The sequence below is a fragment of the Saccopteryx bilineata genome, chromosome 8, assembly GCF_036850765.1.
Source record: "Saccopteryx bilineata isolate mSacBil1 chromosome 8, mSacBil1_pri_phased_curated, whole genome shotgun sequence".
In the NCBI taxonomy this organism is placed as follows: domain Eukaryota; kingdom Metazoa; phylum Chordata; class Mammalia; order Chiroptera; family Emballonuridae; genus Saccopteryx; species Saccopteryx bilineata.
The window spans coordinates 72,716,042-72,735,929 of NC_089497.1; the positions used below are offsets into that span (position 1 = coordinate 72,716,042).

General features: G+C 44.4%; 1 long non-coding RNA gene across 6 annotated transcripts in view; it reads right to left on the bottom strand.

Moving 5' to 3' along the window:
* The window catches only part of LOC136312017 (uncharacterized), a 128,088-nt gene that overhangs the window by 8,611 nt on the left and 99,589 nt on the right, over nt 1-19,888 (bottom strand). For all 6 annotated transcript variants that reach the window (XR_010726867.1, XR_010726868.1, XR_010726870.1 and 3 more), the window contains exons 4-5: nt 19,522-19,628; nt 135-339 (exon numbers count right to left, since the gene is read on the bottom strand). This is a non-coding gene — a long non-coding RNA (uncharacterized lncRNA). The remainder of the gene's footprint in view (nt 1-134; nt 340-19,521; nt 19,629-19,888) is intronic.

The window sequence follows — 19,888 nt, forward strand, 5'->3', positions numbered from 1 at the left end:
GCAGATCTGCCCAGGGGTGGCCAGGGAACAGGCCTGAGTGGGGTTGGTTGTGCCCATAGCCCCGCCCAGCCACAGCCCCCCCCCCCCCCAACAGGGGAATGCGCTCGGTTGCAGGGGGACCGCAGGGAGCCTACCAGCCACTCCAGCTCGGCTCTTTCTTCCTGTCAGACCGCGCAGAGGAGCCTCTCTCTTCCCAGTTCTCCAATTACCCTTCTGGGTGTGCCTGTCTCAAGCACTCTTCATTTACAGTCATGTTTCCCGAGTTTTCCTTTGTTTGAAATCTTGGGCCTGCAAGACCTTGGCATGTGTTGTATGTCTAGTTGCATGCCTGTCTGTATCCTGTGACAGAGAAAACTATTAGGAATTGACGCTCAAGATAAATAACAATGTTTTTTTTTTTTTACCTGTAGATGCATTGGAAGAATGTATGCATATTTAATCATCTCAGAACTTGTTAAATCTGACCAAGATCTTTCAAAATGTTTGCAGGTTAGTGCCTCTATAAACAGTTTCACACTCCCTCTCCCCCCACCACACACACACACACACACACACTCACACATTCACAGGGGTGCCCTTTGATTTGTATTTTACACTTTGGGTTCACTCTCTGTTTTTAATTTAGGAGCAACTTTAAACACATACGTTGAGCTAAATATAAATTTTCTGTGTAAGATATAATTTCTTGTATGGTTTACAAATTCACTTACCCAGCCATAAGGCTTCACATTAAATTATCAGTCATTGCCCTCCTAGGAGGTTGATTTAGCTACAAATATTTGGGTTCACAATTTAATTGATTCTTCCACTTTTGCTCATTTCCCTGAACTCTATAAATGAGCTGCATTGTCATATAATCGATAGGGAAAACTCAGCTGTCACAGATCTTTAGCAACAGAAATAAGACGACCTGGCATTTCTGAGTTTGAGAAATACGCTGTTTGGATGACACGAGACCAGAACTACCCAGCTGGCTTAAATGTCCATGGTCTCTATGAACCACGAGGACCGACCTGCTGAGATTTGCTGAGATACTGCAAATAGGATCCTCTCCTGGTTAGAGACCAGGTGCTTGCTCCCCTGTTCTTCCAGAAACAAGTAGCATAACAGTGCAGTGATCTGGGATTCAAAGCATGTCTAAGCTTATCTGAGTCTGCTTGCTCTCATAACATTTATAACAGAATTTCAAATAAGGTGGTTTTCTCCCCAGACCAATAGGCAATTCAGATTTGGATTTTAGAATTAAAATTTGAAACTAAACGTCCAACAATTTCAAAACCAATCCTTTGAAGTCCTAGGTTATTCCCATCAATGTGACCAGGATTTCTGCAGTATATAAATCCTCTAGCTTGAAAGTAAGTGAATGGCAGCTGATCATAAGTAACATGAACCGGTAAATCTCCAGCAGGCTGTTTCTCTGCCTCAGTGTCACTGCCTCTTGTTGCATGCTTAGCCTTCTCGCCGCAGTCTGCCACGGACAAACGCTGCCACGTCAGACCAGAGCACGAAGAAGATGTAATCCGTCCTTATCTGTATTCTCTCCTCCTTTATCTATGATGTATTCTTCCGTACTTTTAACTTAATGACTTTTTCACCAAGGGAATTTTTTTTAAAAAAAGTGGTACTGGGCAGACCCACTGGGAAATCTATTCCTCTTGGTAAATTAGATTATGTAATAAACTCATTAATTTATCTCAGAAGAACCATGTTAAAAAGCCTCATGACCTTGCCATGCTATGTGTCCTTTACATAGCAAAGGTGAAAGGGAACCTGATTCATGAATTTGCTCTGTCAGTGAATAGATAGATGTATTAAACATTATAGTTCAGAAAAGTGACAGAGGGGATCAGACAGTAGCAAGCTAAGTGAGACAAATTCAGTTTATAACTTTAAGGCATGGATGCATAAAAATTGTCTTTCCTAAAACTCAAGTTGTTGAAGCTTGCATTTCCCACATCTACTATTGCTAAAATCTTTGGGATGAACTACGAAACTCTAATTAATTCATTTGTCATCAGGGCATCACTGTATCAAGCCAGGTATTTTGCTCCTATTCAACTCTAGAAGAAAATGAGACAACATGGGCTATTATCGAAAGCTCAGCATTCGTGCCAACATTTCAAATTGGCCTCATTTTACATCTAAGAAGCCCCCAACTCATTCAGACTATGTCTTGGCAACCTTGCTCTAGCCCCCAAACAAGACTGTTAACACAGTGGAATTTACCCATTATCATAGAAAAGGCTTCACAGGCTTCTCCGTAGTGGCAAGTTGACATTTAGAAACTGCATCATGCAGAAGGGGTGAAAACCCATCAGGAACCAAGTCACTTATTTCCAAAGAAACTGCGCAGGGTATGTGGGGATAGTAGGAGCAGGAGAAGAGGAGGGAGGGAAAGAACTAGGCACACAATAACCAGGCTGTGAATGACTTTGCCCTGATGTCCATTGAGGGCAGGTAACTGGCAAAAAGAGTCCTTTTCTTGGATTCATCAGAGTGTGAATTTACCTTATTTACAATTATGGAAAATGACTAACCCCACCCCAGCCCTGTACACTGAAGAGCCTTATTTTTGTCAGAAATATGGTGCATTAAACCATCTCACTTTTGATTCTCAGACATAAATCATAAATTTGAGGATTTGCCTAAATTATTTTTAAATAATTTTTTTCAATTACAGTTTACATTTGATACTATTTTGTATTAGTTTCAGATAGATTTGCTTACATTCTTAATCACACGATGCAAAGATATCATACACTAGATATGGAGGAGGTACTGGACAACTCCACCGTAGGGCTTTAAACCTCATAAGTGTTCATTTCTCTCTCAACTTGCATATACCACCTGTTCCCCAACTCTCCCCAGCAAATATTTTCCCCCTTACTCTCTGTAATCTAAGCTTAAGAGTGCACAAACCACCTGACCTGTGGTGGCACAGTGGATAAAGCATCAACCTATAATGCTGAGGGCACTGGCTCAAAACCTCAGGCTTGCCTGGTCAAGGCACATACAAAAAGCAATTACTACAAGTTAATGCTTTCTTCCCGCTCCTCTTCCCCACTTCTCTCTCTGTTCCCTGTAAAATCAATTTAAAAAAAAGAAGAGTTGCACAAACCATGAGCAAGAGGTAACTACTTGTTTGCAGTGCTATTTATGAAACATTTCTCTCTTTTTTTTCTCCCCAAGCATCCACCCCAAGGGAATAAGTAATGCACTAAGCTTCTACTCAACTAGGTCTGAGAAAAAAGAGGGAGGGGTTGCAAGAGTATCTTCACCACTGCAATGGTCTGGCCGCCAGCACCTGCTTTCTCACCCAGTTCCCCCGGCACAAGTTCTGCTTCATTTTACAAACATATCTGGAGGTCTCCATTTATCTGTTAAAATAGCCCAGGGTGTTTGCCAGAAGTATTGTGCCACCATTGCTGGCACATTTGTCTCTCTGTCTAATGTCTGTCATTACACAAAGCATTCTAAAAAGCTAATTTCCAACCCTGAAAATATACTCTTACTGCAGAAGTCATTACATTAGCATAACAAGCACAAAGTTCCAAGGTGGTAATTTGGTTATAGATCTGAAATGTTTCCTGTTCTATTAGATCGATGTCGAGGTATGAGGTTGCTCCCGCTAGGACTAGAATCAGGGTCAGACAAGTCCCTGCTTAAGGGAAGTTCTGCAGGGGTAACTTTGTTCTTGGGAACTCAAAGTGAGGTAAAAGTTTCAAGTTTCACCTGCCCAAGTTGGGACATTTCTTAAAGAACCAAGATGCCTCCATCTCTTTTTTTTTTCTTCTTCTTTCTGTACCCTTGATTACCAAGAAAATATGTCTTAAATGGTATTCTTCCACAGGTGTTTTATTGGACTTCAGCATATGTTAGAACTTCCATCTTAAGCAATACAAGCACTTTTGGGTGCTTTTGTTGGGGGTTCGGTTTGGGAAATTGACCTCAGTCTGCCGTGCAAGTTGTGGAGGTGCAGATTAGTGGCAACTGTGCAGAGTCCGGGATGGTGGTGGTGGGAAGGGTCAGTAAAGAGGAGACGCATTCAGATGTTAATTTACACCTGAAAACACTGAACGCAGTCACCCATAAGGGTGGGGGGGGGCGGCTGAAATTTATCATGAATACTGGCCCTCAGTGCTTTCTTGCAGAAGATGAAAGTTGAAATGAAAAGGTAAAATAGTCTAAAAGTTATGGTAACAGGAAGGAGAAAGGGAGTAAGACAGCCTTGATGAGTTCATGAAAATCTATTTAGCCACCAGTCATGAATCTATTTCAACTTTCCTTCTCAGTGGAGTTTTAAGATGCAACGGAGATAGTCTTTTCCTCTTTACTAAAGATTTGGAGATTGTATATTAAATCCAAGCATACTGACAGGTAATAAGAATGAAGAATTAGTTTCATTTTTCTACCATTGGGATTGGTTTTTTTGTTTTGCATAGTCTTTTGGTTTAATAACTGCTACCTACCTTGCTTAGAGGAATCACAAAGTACGTCCTGAGTAACTAAGGAAGAAAAACCTTCTACATTCCAACACTGTCTGTCACCTCAAACATAGTAAAGGGTTCATTCAGACCCCAGGACCACACTGAGGCATTAATTAGGCTGATGAAATCCATCGAAATGTATGAATTCAGCATAATCAAGTTTCTACTGCAGACTATCGTTAAGGAATACGTGAGCAGCTGGGAGAATAGAAAGTACTGTTAGAGTTAACTCATGCATGTAATTGAGTATATTTAACATAACCATTTTAATGATCAGTGATTAAAAGTGCATCTTACTTAAATGGTGTATCCTCTGCAGTTTGTTCATATCAACTCGATAATATTCTCAAAAGGAAAAAGTAGGGATTCAAATTTCTAAACAAGATCTTTTTTGAACTTGAAAGGAAAAGCAGTAAAGTGAATGGCAAAGAAAGAAAAAGTACCCTGTGCGTGCAAACAGCCACACGGCTGTGATACAAATAATCACCATTTCAGGCACCTTCTGTGCTTCGCTCAAAGTATTAGCAATACTGTATATACAAGTGATTTTCTTTCCTCCCTCAAAAAAGATGTATTTTATTAAAGGTGTCTTCTTCTGTCCGGCAAGATTATTTTTTTAAGAGAGAAGTCAAGTCTGCTCAAATCCTGATGATTTTAAAAGCTTCTCTTAGGGACCTGGGAAGTTTATCTTTCCAATTCTTCTTCCAACCTGTTAGGCTGGCTTATTTTAGCGGACCTCACCTCTGTGAAGACAGCACTGGGAAGGGAGAGCATCAGGAGCAGAAAGAGGCGCCTGGATATGGCAGTCTAGGGCCACAAACAGGAGAAGCCCCCAAAGGGGGTTGAGCTGTTCAAATGAGCGAGGGGCCTAAACCGAAAGCCCATGCTTACACTCTGCTCTGCTTGATTCACTCAGACCTGGCCAGATAAATGAAGTCATTGTGGGCCCATTCACAAACCAGCCCAACTCTTTTTGTAGTTCTCAGCTGTTGCACCCAAAACACTCCAATCACGAGTTGCTCAGGAAAGAATAGAGAGAAGTTGCTTTAGCTCTACCACTAACAGTGTGTAACCCCCACATCTACAGCTCTGCTCTGTGAGGGTGTCAGGGAAGGGATTCAGTTGGTCTAGCTCCCCAAAGTTGCCTCACATGGCTCTTTTTATCCCCCCCTCACTCTTGCTGTCGCCTCCTCCGGCCAGAGACCAATCTATGCACCCTCTCAAAATAGAGTTTGAAAAGTGGCACACCCTGAAGGTCTGGGAGTTGTACTGCAATTTTCACAAACCTAAGAGAAAGAAAGGAAGGCACAAGCACATAAAAGTATTTGGGGGCTTACTATGTGCTTGCTGCAAACAAAACAAGCATATGCTAAGGAGAAATTCATTTGAAGCTTTCCTTTCTCTCAGAATCATGTCTGCCTTTGCTTAGAGGGACAGCTCTTGGGAAATTGGTTCCATCAAGAAGCTCACCCGCACCCAATGTGTAGTCTATAAATATAGTGGAAGAGTCATGTCAGGGGTAGTCAGTGCAAGAGAATCTGGAGTCTTGAAAGCATCTTTTTCTTCTGGCTATGGTGGCACTTAAATGATAATGCGGGCAATGGAGCTAGGAGATTTATATCTTTTGGAAAGTAGGGCGAGCCAGATGGTAATAGCGTCATTAACACACAAACTTGGGATGTGCAAGTGAAGCTTGAAATTGGGAAAGAGATCAGGAGAACAAAGGGGGCTGCTGTTGAAAGGCTACCCCTCTTCTGCCGGCCAAAGCTAAGAGCCTCTTGGTACTGGGGTCTGCTCCTGCCCAGAGCGGGATAATAAATGACAGTTTCCCCCCCCTTCCCTGTTGTGACTTAGAAGGCACTGAGAAAACTTTTGCAATAGGCAAATGTGGCACTTATTTATGTGTAACCCTTTGTAGTCTGAAGTGGCAGGAATGGGCCTTTAATTCAACTGCACTCCCACCCCACCCCCACCCTAGTGTGATAAGTTCTTGCAATTGTTGAGCTTATGAGTTTTATGAAATCAGAGTGCTGCTTGTTTCACGTTTCAGACAAAAGTTCATTTTCCTTCGCTTATGTAAACACTAAGTAAATATTAAAGGTTGAACAGCACCACCTCTTTCATTTTGGTGATATGGGTTGGTGTGAAGGTGTTGGGGAGAGGGCCAAACTCCAGTTTTACTTTGGAAATCCTTAATGTTAAGTTAAACTCCCACTGAAATGAATAGTTGTAATTCAGAGAGTACAGAGAAGGCATTCAAACAAGATTAGCAATGGCATTAATAATAATAATGCATGTTTATAACAAACACCCACATAAACATCTATAAACAGGTAGAGCAGTTTGGAACTAAAGAAAACGAAATCAATAACTTTGTTTTCCGTTTTATTAATGCATTGTGTGTGTGTGTGTGTGTGTGTGTCCTGGGAAGACAGCAAAGGTAACGGTCATTAAGTACTGAAGGATTTGAATGATGCCCGTTAGCAACAAAAAAAGTGACAATGTCTAAACTAAAATCGAACGTTTTTCTTCCCTTTTTTTTCCTTAAAAAAAAAAAGTACTGGAGCTCTTTAAAAGCCCGGAGGACTTACCCTCAAGGCATTATTTGGAGAAAAAACTGAGACTGGCCGTTCGTCACAGGCAGTTGTAAAGGGTTTCAAAGGGCCGATCAAACGATCGCCAGAGTAATCTACATTCAAGTCCGGATGGTGGTGTTACAGCACACACCTGCGGGGTGTTTGCTGTCCGTGCCCCTCGCCGAGCTACAAATCATCATTAAAGCGAGCTGCTTAAGCTTCCCAGCTTCTAGATAAGAGTTACTTGGGACAGTTCACTTTGATATACCTACAGCTCGCAACTGACAAGCAAGCTATTTTGGAGCTCAAACCGGAGCCCACACCCTAGTGTGCACGGCGAGGTTAGGAGGGTGTTGTAGTGGGGGTAACAGAGACGTAATTGTAAAAGTCTGTTTCTTCAGTTTTCCCGAACAGAATCAAAACACACACACACACACACACACACACACACACACGAAACCCGGTTAGAAGCAGCTGAAACCCGCCTCGAGTTTTCTACTGAGTACTCCTTCAAAACTTCACTGTGTTTGCCACAACTTTTAACCGACTCAGATCACGGACACCATCTCGCAACCCCAGCTCCTCATCTTCTCTCTTTGACACAAACACTCGGGCTAGCACTCTCTCTCCCTCGAGTGCAGGATTACATTTTTCTCAAACAGGACCTGGGTCTAGTTTGAAACTTTCACTTTTGATTTATTCGTTTGGGATTATATACCCTTCCCCCCTTGCTATGACGACTCTGCCCTCACTGTCCTCACCTGGAGAGGAAAAAAGAATCCGGAGTTGCGTAAAAAGAAACTGGACAACTGGAGGCGGGGAAGGGGGAGGAAGGTCGGTTTCTGCCCGCCGCCTGCCTGGGTGTCCGCAAGCGCAGCAACCCGTGTGCTCCCCATCTGGGGGCGGGGGAGAAGTAACCCACTGCCGGGTATTCCAAGATCAACACTCGGAGTGAATGTATCAATAGACCAATTTTCTGGTCCCACCGTGAGCTTTTTCATTTCAATCCAGAGCGGAGGCGTCTGCGCTGCGCAAGACGCACCAGCACCACAGCGTCAGGAACGGGAGGGCGCTAGATGCGGGAGGCGCACATATGGAAATCACTCATTAGGAAGGGGTGTGGTTACCGCGCAGTCCTCTCATACGTCCCTTTCTTTCTCTCTTTTGCGCAGCTTGCTAAATATGAGATTACAAACAAACAAACAAAGCCGAATCTGACTATACACCCCCAGATCAAACACACTCCAGATACGTAATTCGCTTCATTCGGTGCCGCGGCCAGACCTGCGGCGCAGCGCGGGCCCCGACGCCGCCTGTGGCTTCAGCGCCCCCTCCACGCCGGCCCCAGCTTTCGCGGCTCGGAAAGCCAGGGCTCGCAGTGGCTTTTCGAAGGCACGGCACGTGGCCCTGACACTCCGTTTGTTATATGCTTTAAAACATCACACAAATGCTTCCACCAAGATGGTAACCCTCTGAGGGCTTCTGCTGATCTCAAAGGTCCTATCCTAGAGGGCGCCTGGAGGGGCGGGCGATAGTAGTGTTCTCTTCGGAGTCCCTCCCCCCCCAACTCAAACTAAAATAAAATGTCCCAGAGTGCCTGGCTAGGAGGCTTTTCCTGTTCATGGCACCTCGAATGAGGGAGTGGGGGTAGGGGGGACATTGAGGAAACTGTCACCGGACAGGGGCGATTTGACCGTTAAAGACCTAGGTTGAGATTATCAACCAGGGACCAGGTGCCCAAGAGTGAGTACAAGGAGACTGGAAAATCTAGAATGCATAATTCTGTGTCGAAATAAAATGTTTGGGTTTGGGGTGGGATGGGGTGTAGGAAAGAAACAAAACAGAAAACCTCTTATATCCCACTTTGCTGCCTCCCTGGCCCCGGGTCCTCATAGTGTGCCTCTGTGGAGAGCTGGGGGGCGGATAATTGTACTTTTACGGTTTTGCTTCCTGCGTGGTCCGCCTCCCCAGCCCGGATCCCTGCCCGGCGCTGCCCCAGCTGCGGGCCCCTTGGAGGAGCGCCTCCCAGTCCCCAGCCTCCCGCTGCCTGCAGGCCACCGAGCCTCAAAGCGCGCATTGTCCCGCGGGGGCGGGGAGGCCAGCGGGCCCTTGGAGAAGAATAACACTGCGCTCAACTCCTGTTAGGGAAAGTTTCCCAGTGCACTCCTTGTGGTAAAACACACTTTTCATGAGGCAGAGGGGGGACGGGGAGGGTTTGAAAATCCAGTGCCTTCTTTTAATTCCTCAAGTCTTCCCCTTGACACGTTTCAGGTTCTCAGAAAGGAAGTGTGGACCGTAAAGAAATTGGAAGGTGGCCGAAAATGTGGATATGACTCTAGAACCGTCGACGTGATGGTTTGAAAATGCAGTGGGAAGGGGGGGGGGTCTCCACCCCGGCGGAAGGCAGCTGCGGCGTCGGTGCGGCGCAGGGGGGAGGAGGAGTGAGGGAGAAGGGCCCCAAGGGCGCGTGTGCAGGCGAAGCATTTCGCACCTCCTGTTTGTCTTAGAAGCAAGGGGTTTGTCTTAGAAGAGGGGGGCAGCGAATTGTTCTGTCTCCTGACAGGCAATAGAAGTTGAATAAAATGGAGAGGCGGGCACACGCAAAAAACAAAACCTGCTGTAGATTCGGAGTCTCTCTCCTTGACCCGAATTCCAAATGGTGGGGATTCATTTGCAAAGAACTCGAAGTCTTAGGACGCCAGAGCCAGCAGTCCACCAGAGCCAGCAAAAGCCGCGATAGAGAACCGTTAGAAGGCTTCGGGGACTAATGTAATCCGAGCAGCGGGGACGCACTCCCTCTGAGCGAGTTGCGGTCCGCATTTGAGGGGTGTCTAGGTCTCACCTGCTCTTCTAGGCATTTGCAAATAGTGGCTCCTGTCCTTCGCCAAAAAAATGCCTAAAACGTGTATACGCCAAGACACTGCGTTGGTGACTCCGTTTCAAAAATCAAATCAAAACAAAATAAGACTTTAAAAAGCACAGGTCAGTGCTCTCAATGTCTAACAACCAAAGTGGCCGAAGGGGCGCATCAGTGGCTGTGGATTGAGAGGTGTGCTAATTTGGTGCGCGGACTCAATGCTTCCCTGCTAAACCGCAGTATAAAGGGCTGAAAAGCAAGCCCGATAAATGCTCTAATTGCTGCTGGAAGATTTAGGTGGTTGCTAGGATCTGAGGACTCACCACCACCACTACCACAGAAAACCTCCAATAGAGTGTTTGGGCTGCATGTGTGAGGGTGGGGGTAGAATTTCTACAGCGAATAGTGTCCACATCTGCTGGAACTTCCATATCTAAGCTGTTCATTTACGGGAGCCAACTTATGAAATCTCCACAATTAGATCTTCATTGTTCTTCCTCCACAACACTGTCTAGAAAGAAAAGGTCTTCTCGGTCGGGGCCAATCCAACGAAGCGTTTGACGTTATTAAATAATAAAGCGATTGTGATTTACATTGTTGTTCAGAAAAAAAGGCCAATTATCCACTGTTATGTTGCCATAAAGATCATATTAACTCAAATTAGTAATCAAACAGTATGTGAGCGTTTAAAAAAGTACAGCTGAACTGGGTGACAGCTACCACGACGTCTTCACTTTCACCAGCGAAGCCACCCGCTCCGCCGGAGCAGGAGAGGCAGCAGCCACAGACCCGCAAGAAGGGAGAAAGCAGCAAAGTGGTGATTAACGGTCTCCAGTGTTAATTATTCTCAATTAATCGCAAACAAGGCAAACCTTCTCTAGTTCCCCGGAAATTCCCTGGTTTGGATGCTCAGAGAATTCCGTCTTTCTGGGAGGGGTTTACAAGAAATCCAGAACATGCCAACTCGCTGCAAGTGTCCCGGAGCGACAGTGCAGGGGAGCAGGTGTGTGCGTGGAGGTGGCGCGCGGAGTGTGCACGGAGGGCACACTGCGTTTCCCAGAGGCTGGCGTGCGTCCCGACGCGGTGACCGGGGTGGGAAAGGCCCGCAGCATGCTCACACCCCTCGTGAAATCTTCCGTTTTCTCTACTCAAATCACTCTCCCTCGCCCTCTGTTATTAGGTTTATAACTCTTTGCCCACTTAAATTTGTGCAGCCAACCAAGGAAATCTAAATAGGTTTGAGTCGCCCCTTGGGTACAGAATGGAGGCTTTAATAAGAAAGATTAATTGTGGGTGTGTACCTGCCGGAAGACGGGGCAGCTATCAAGTAGCGGCTGGCAGTGGGTCGAGGGGAGGGAGACGCCTCTCGTCCGAGGCCCAGACTTTAGTAGGCGCCGCAGGAATACTTAAGGCAGGCCACCCGGCAATTCACAACCACAAGCAGAGGGCTGCACGGAGCGAGCGGGGTGAGATCCATCTCTTGCAGTGTTATTTGAGGTTTTAAAGAACTTGGCCCTTATTCGGCCTACACATCAAATCCACTTGCCCCGTGCCCCGCCAGCCCCCGACTCCATGCCTCCTAGGAGGGTACAGGATCAATGCTGTCGCCGCTGCCCTGCGAAGTCACCCTATCCCACCCCCCCACCCGCTGAATATTTAGGCGAATGATAAAAAAAAAAAAAGAAAAAAAAAGAGGTTTCTCTTCAAGGGCTATAAAGTTGGTATTTTTGTTGCCGTGATGAAAAACGTATATGGTTACATGTTGTTGTTTTTTAAATAAGCAAACAGGGAGTAATTTTCATGGGCACGATGCTCCGGCAAGTGTCGGCACAGAGGGAAGCCAGGCAGTGGCCGCAGGGCCATGGCCCCGCGCGGGCCAGCGCTGGGGGAACCGTCCTGGCCCGCACTGCCCTCTCCTCGCTCCTCCCTCTTTCTCCCAAAGGTTCAGATCCTAGACGAAGTGGCGAAGGGGGTGGGGACCAAGAGGAGTAGGAGCCAGATGGGGGCAGCAGCATTGTAGGGGAGGGCAAGGCATGGCCTGGAATAGTCTCTGATAGTGTTTTCTCCTTTGAATAATTCCATTTAAAAAAGAGGCACCAAAGTTGGAGTTTAAACAAATGTAAAATGAAATCTTCGGAAAGTGCGGCTCTTGCAGCCATAGGGCAGCCAAAATGCAGTCGCATCTTTGTGGACTTTTAAAACCCCTTTCCTAACCCCCTTCCCTATCTCCCACCCCTCTCCCCAGTAAAACCAATTCAAAACGGGGCAGACCCCACTCCACAAGATTAATGTCTGTTCATTTACGGGATTAACCCTCTCACACAGCATAATAAAATACTGGAGGTCCTTTTAAGTTTAAATAAATTCACGAATTTGTTCCTTCTCTCTTTCTCTGTTTGGCCTCTCTCAGAACATGAGAAAATAGTGCTTTGGGCCCCAAGTAAGTCTTAGAAGAACTTTTAACTCAGAGTTTCAGATCATCTGGAGTCTGTTGTGGGCACTGCTATTGGGAGAGAGTGGAGAGGACAGATTCACTTTAATCTATAGCTATACATTTTTATTTGGAACTCACGATCAACAATCGAGTTGTTTCTCCCAGACCTCAGCTGATTTTAATGGTGGTCATAGGAGCCACAAAATGTTCATTAAAGAAACCTAACCAAGGCTACTGTATGGCCACTTTGTGAACTCAGAACTATGGAGGGGGGGTATGAAAGTGTGAGTTGATGTCACGCTGGCTGTCAGTGTGTGGTCTATTGTGGAGAATGGTGCTTTTTGACTGAACAGAGGGAGCCCCCTCCCCCCTTCCCCAGCTCTACTGCACCTGCACTGGATGAGGGAGTCCCTGCCATTCAGCCCATCGCAGATTGTTCAAACAGAAGACATCTCTGACAGCACTCAATTCATTACATTTCTTCCTGCTTTTCAAACCAACACACACATACAAAATGAGTATTGCCAGCCATGACAGCCCAAAAAAAAAAAATCTTAAAATACTTTATATGCAGCTAATTTGGAAGCTAACCATGAAATATTTTGTATCTTTAACTTGTAAGAGTTCTTGAAAAAAATTACCTGACTTTTTTCCTATTGAAAACATACTTCCATAGTTTACACAGAGATAGTAAGTTTGTAGAGCCACTGCAGTGTGGCTCAGGGAAAAGTTTCAATGGGGATGAAAGCAGAAACATGTAAGAGAGAAAAGCCCCGATTTATCTTATCAGAAGGGGCGGCTTAAAATGCATTCATAATTTATGCTGGTGAAACAGCTTGCTAATAGAGGTGGGGTACCCAAGAGTGTCTGGGCGGGCAGTGAGCAAAGCAAGAGACGGTGGTAAGGGAGGAAAGGAGGTTGAAGTGTGAACTAAACATTGAAATAAATTTCCTAACAACCAAGTCTTCCTCCATATGCTCAGGTTTATTTTGTCATCTTAGATTCCAAGATGTTTTTGCACCGTTTCACAAAACAGATGAGAGTATTTAGAAAGCTGATGAGAGAGTGTTAGTCTAGTTTAATAGAAGTTGAGGTAAACAAATTCTCACAAGGAAAACCTGGTTTTAAGATATTTTCCTCAGAGGTGGGAGGAAGGGGAAAATAAAGAAAGGGAAGAAGGCTTTCAGCAAGAGAACACAGGTTTTCCACTTAGAATCTCAGACTTACTAAACTGTAAAGTTATGGAATAACCCAGCTATGAGCTGATACTAAATTGACTGCATGTGAACTACTGGCTTCTTCTCAGCAAATTACTAGTCTGTTAGATCCTAGAACATATGGCCTAGTTCCCAGGACCCCTCCCACTGGAAAGGGGTATTCAGTGAATTAAATTGATTTGTAAAGAAAACTTGGGAAGTGCATCTGCTAGAAATGGCGAGGTGCTCTAAACCCACAAATAATTGTATTTTACAGAGAACATGGACCAAATGTCTTCCTTATCTAAAGCTTAAATCCTGGTTCCAAGGAGTTCTCTCAGCAATATTTTCTCAATTCTAATACATATAGAAAGCTAGTTATACAACTTATTAGATGGGGAAAGGGAAAATAAAAATGGACGGAGCTGGACACATTCGTCTTAACTGTGACTCCATATCAGAACCAGAAAGCTCTTGGAAGTCCAATTCTTAATTCACCACTGAAACTTATCTAGGGCCAAATAAAATCAAGCTATGGTGTACTTCGTAAAGGCTTTTGGTGTGATTTGTTCAGCGGCTCAAAACAAAACAAACTAAAAACAACTCCTTCAGACCTGACAACAAACTCTAGCTAGCAAATCAAATAACTTTAAATATATACAGGGAAGAAGGGCCTGCCTCTGAGCTCAGGCACCGTGGTGTGGGGGCTGCGTGTGTGAATGTGTGTGCACTGAAGCTTTGTGTTTGGTTATGCTCTGGGGAAAGAGCCTCCGCAGCCTCCTAAGCTGGGGTTGGGTAGTGGGGATAGAGACCGGCTCCGCTGGCCTTGCCCTGCAAATGTTTGGATTGCCCTTTCTGGAACACTCAAACGAATCACTTTATCCCCGAGGCCCTGCACGTGACGTCAGGCGGTGGGGGTGGGGGCGCAGTTCTGCTTCTGGCCTGGCCACCAGCGATAAGAAGAATTCACCATTCCTTTTAATACAGTAATTATTTTTCTGCTTTCGGCGGGTGGGGGGCTGCTTCTGCCTGGAATGGCGGCATCCCTCCCTTCAGGAAGATGCCCAGGGATGCAAGTTTGCAGGATAACTTCCTACGCAAACCCCAAACCAGGGAGAACACTCCCCAAGACTAGAAAGTAGAGAAGGGCCCAAATTTTTGGATTGATCTCTGGTGTCTCAAATGAGAACCTCTTGCCTTCCCTATCACCTAACTATATTCAATAGTAAGAAAAGTAATGGCTGTCACCTTTTTTTGGGGGGGGGGCAGTGGCTTTACACTCATCTTCTGCAACGTAAATACATATTATCCCCGTTTTTCAAACGGGAGAGCAAAGGGTCTGCATTCTCCCGTCCCTACTTGCTCTGATCCTGGAAGGGTCCGATATTCCAGGGAGCCCAGACAGCTCCCTGGCCACAGACACGCCATCCACAGCCGCTGGCATCAGGGAGGACTAGTAGCTAGACTGCGACTGCTGAGCCTCGGCTCGAAACAAGGACAAGCTCTTAGAAGTAAAAGCCTGGGGTGAAAGGCAAGAGGAGGGCAGGACTTACATCATCAGGCAACCCTGCGCTTTGGGAAGTTTGGGTCTTAGAACCGCCTTCAGGTTCACGAGGTCAACGTGCAGGAGACTGGGGCCTGAGTCCTGGAGGTAGGGACCTCTGGAGGGGTAAGGGCCCACAGCACCTCGGGTGACTTTCCAGACTCGCAGGACGCGGGACCCACCAGAGTTGAGAGAAGAAATCGGGTCGTTTTGGCAGGACCCCAGCAGAGGGAACTTAAACCCCACAGGAACACCTTTCCCAGGGAGCCGTGTGGGGGCCTTGGTTAGGGCTGCGTGACACCAGGGCCCTGGCCCGGTGCTAGCCGGTTTCAGCTTCCAGCTGCCCGAGCATCGCTCCGGACGCTGGGCACCGTGCATTCCCTAGGGCTGGCCGGAAGCCCGTGCGCTCACTGCCCCGCGTCACACCCTGCACCCTGCACCCAGCGCCGAAGCCCAGAGAGGGAGGCCAGTGATAGTTCAGAGGGCCAACATTTTTACTAATAGAGCACACTGCATTCTCTACATGCAGGCAGAAAGAAGAGCAATGAAACAAATGACTCCTTGGAGCTTTTAAATCACCTGACACTTCTTTGCAAAGTAGAGCAAGCATCTCAAATCCAAAGCCCCAAGGCAGCAAACATCTTTTCGTCCAGAAAGGATATTCTATTTGCTTTTGAGAGAAATGGAGTCCAGGAATTAAAAAACATCACACTAAAAATATAAAATAAAAGCCATCTAGACCTGCATACAGAAAGAGGGCTCTGTGCCCTGGGAAATCTTGGCCTTGTTTCAGTAATCCACCCTTCCCAAAGAGAAGTCTCTTCGTTAAAATAAGAAAGTCAAGTCCATTATTTCCTAAAGGCCACAGAAAGCAAAACAAAAACTGAAAACAAGAATTGTAAATGGACAGCATCGTGAAAAGGGAGAGAGGTTATAAGTCTCCTTGGGTGATATCAGAGGTCATGTTTCCAGGAAATGTTTTAATAGAAAATAACTATGAAAGACGCCAAACCAATTCCCTGGCTTGGGCAATTTCTCAATCTTTGGAAAGTTCCTTCCTTCCACAGTTGCTCACTCTAGAACTCCGGAGGCTGTGTCCCTTTGAACTTTATCCATATTTTTCACAGTAAAGGTTAAGAGTTTCTCTCACTGTCTTTAAGATCCACTGCATAGACAGATCCCAAAGGAAATCCACCCGGCCACCTTCCAACATTAGTCAAAAAAGAAACCAAAGCAAAGAAATAAATCAAACCCCATCCCTAGCTTCACTATTGGCTGTACTGAAAAGCAGCAGCCTTTGCTTTGAAAGCAAAAAAAAAGGGGGGGGGGTAGCATGAAAAACAGTGAGATGCAAATTGTTTTAATGCAATAATGGGCAGGGGGGTGGGCTGGGGAAGAGTACTGGAGAATGTTAACTCAAGTCTTTGCTCAAGTTTATGGTAAAGGAAAACTTCTCACAAAGCCAAATATGAGGGTTTGTTTCAAAAAATTTTCTCAAGAGCAAGAAATAAAGGGCAGTGGGGATATAAAAAGTTATTTTAATTACAACAGGTAAATATAAATAAATAAACAAATAAATAAACAGTGCCAACTAGCAGGTGACAAGTCACAGTCAAACTTCAATCTCAGAGCAGTTAGGTATAAAGTGTTAGCAGGTGAAAAGTAAACCTTGTGCACACAAGGCACTGTTTAATTTTCTTTTTGTAGTGGTTCTAAATGAAGACCCCATCACTATGCAGTTAAGCAGTATTTCTTCTCTCCCTGAGGCGCTGATCAGTTCTTTTTAATGTGAGAAAACTGGCAGCTCAAAACCTGTCAATGGAGTTCCCACAACAAAAGTTCTGAAAAGCTGAATGAATTGGGTTGGTAACTACTGCTTCTCATTCCCTCACCCACTTCAGCTTATCTCTTATTCATTCACTTTATATTATTGTTAAGGAATCTTACTCTCAAAATCATTGCGTTACTGTTTAACCTAGGGCCGCAGGGAAACTTATGACAGGCAAAAATGGAAGTCACCCCCTCCCCACTACACCTGGAAGTGTTCAGACCAATAGGTGGGAAGACGGGAGGAAGGACTACCTGTACCCCAATTTACTTTAAGACTACTAGGACTCAGAATACTCAGCCTTCTAGTTGAAAACCTGAATTTTATTGGTAAACAGAAGTGTGTATCCTTTCTAAATTCAGACCCTGCCTGAGTCTCTGAAATCCTGTGACATCTCCACTTAAGGAAGGCAAAGGTTATAAATAAATCCCCTCCCCTCTCTCAATTGCAAGGACCCACCAGACCTTTCCAGACATGCAGAAATTAAGATCACTTATGTTCTTGGTATTTTTTTTTTTCTTTTAAAACAAAACTAGTAAGTAAAATAGTGAAAGAGATGATATCCCCCTCTCCCAGCCCAAGAAAAGGTTTTATAAAAAAAAGTCAGCTTTAGAATACCAGGGCTCTGCGTGTATCTAGGGCATTGCTGATTGGAGAAGATTCTCCTGAGATTTCCTAGTGTAAGAATGTGTTGGTTCTAGAAATAAGTACAGCTATTACAACCAAATCTACTAGCAGACTAAATAATTAATTGAAGTGTTGCTCTTTGACCCTTGAAAAGTCCAGTAGGGACACGTTTATAGTAATAATACCTCCGAATGAGCCCTTGTCAAATATTCATTTAGTGGTTAATGTGAGCCATTTCCCCCTGGGACCGTCTGTAATACCAGCTTCCCAGTATTGGCAAGAAACCTTGCTAATCTACTACAGCTCAGCAAAATATTTTAACACTCTTTATTTAAAGTATGGAGGGGGTTGGGGGAGAGAAAAAAATCGAAGAGGGAACACAGTGTAATCTCATCCTTCTACACATTTCTATTCGGTGTATAGGTTAACAAAACATTAAATTCAACACCTTAGACTGTAAATTAAATTATTTTAGTGAGCAGAATAATATCCCAAGGAAGGAACTGAAATGAACATTCAACAACTAATTTCAGCACTGGGGGATAACCATCTGTAAAATTTAGGCGTTTATCCCCTTCTTGGAAATCATGTTATAATTAAAACATTGTATATTTAATATTATTTGTTATAAAACTATATACATCTTGGAGAACAATTTAACTCAATCAAATGAATAAAACGTATCATTTTTTTAAAATGTAGTTTATCAGAAACAATTTTTATTTCCAAATAAAATATTTTGGCTTTCATTTGGTTAGGAAATATGGAGGAATAGGAAGGGGAATGGAAATTTTTCTGTTTTCTACAGTGACAATCATTCAAAACTAGTTTAACTTCCCAAACTTTGCTCTCTTTCTTTTTGCAAAATATTTAAACCTGAATATTTTGCCAAAAAGTTGTTGCTTTTTTTAGTTTGATTCTGTGGGCTATTTTTATTATTTTTTTAAAGGGAGGTTAGTGCAATTCAATTACACTAAACCCGAATTCATATTTCTAATATTTACCTATTTTTCAAAAAATATACACTTCAAATAGTTAGTTGATTGTCTCAAAATCCGGGAATATCCTCCCCACCCCCCAGCAAGATCATTTGGATCTTTATTCAAAGTTTCTTTTATTCGTATGTGTGAGCAAGAACTGTCGAAAGTGCTCATTACCACGTGAATAATCCGTATATGCATTACAATGGCTGGCCAGGCCGGGGGAAATTCTTTTAGAGTCTCTGCATTAATTAGGGGGGGGGCATGCCTGGCTTAGAATTGGGAACTGGCATAATTTTTTTCCCCTAGTACAATATATCCTAAAAATGGTCATAGGAAAGGAATAAAAATCAATATACACTAAAAATAAAGCAAGCCACCTGAGATAAAAATATAGAACATATGAGGATATCCCCAAACGAACCCAGAACTAACATTAACAACACCACGAGTAAAAAATACTTTCTTGGAAAACGAGAAGATGCAAATCATCTGGATGAGCTAATTTAGCGGCTGCAGCCGGTACTTTGCTCAAGGTTGGAAGGCGCTGCCGGATTTCAAGTTCTCCAAAGTTGTAGCAAGTTGACACAACAAGCCCTTGAAATTGTGAGAAGCAAACCATGCTCTTAAGAATGCCTGACTCTTGGTTCCTGGTCCCCTTCGGTGGGGGAAGATGAGCGAGGTAAGCAGTAAATAAGGAAGAAAAGTCCCTGCGTTGGTTTTACAGGATTCACCGGCTGCGCCAAAGCGCGAATCAGTTGTGATGCAGAAACATCGCTACTACAAAGACACTCGATTCCCCAACTTTTCCGCTCCCACTGAGGACAACTATAGCCTTTGCTTACCTTTCTTAAGGCAAAAGAAAACAACAAATCCAATCTTGTTTCTCCACCCCTCCTGCTCCCCCTCTACTACTGTAGTAAAACATGGTTAACAAATCAAAAGCATAATAATCTCCAAATGTGATTAGACCGGACAAAGTAAAATATCTACCTCAGAGTTGATTTTTTCTTCTTTAATATGGCTGTTGCCTGGCTTCTCTTTTGCTTGTTATCAGCTGCAGAGATTATCCGATTTGGGGCTACAGGCTTGGACCCGCGCTGCCAATTTAAGAAATGGAATTCGTGGGGGGAGAGAGAGGAAAAAAGAAAATAAATGATAATAATATAATAATAGCCGTGATAAGTCAGGGAGTTTTGCAAGACTCTCTTCGCTTTCCCTCGCCCCTAAACAGGAAAATGTAAAGAAAGTTTATGAAGTAACAAAGAAAGCAAACCACTTGTTTCCTCTCACACAAATAGCAGGGCTGGAGTAATCCAAACACCCACCCAGAAGACGAGCACTTTGCATGTCTAGTTTG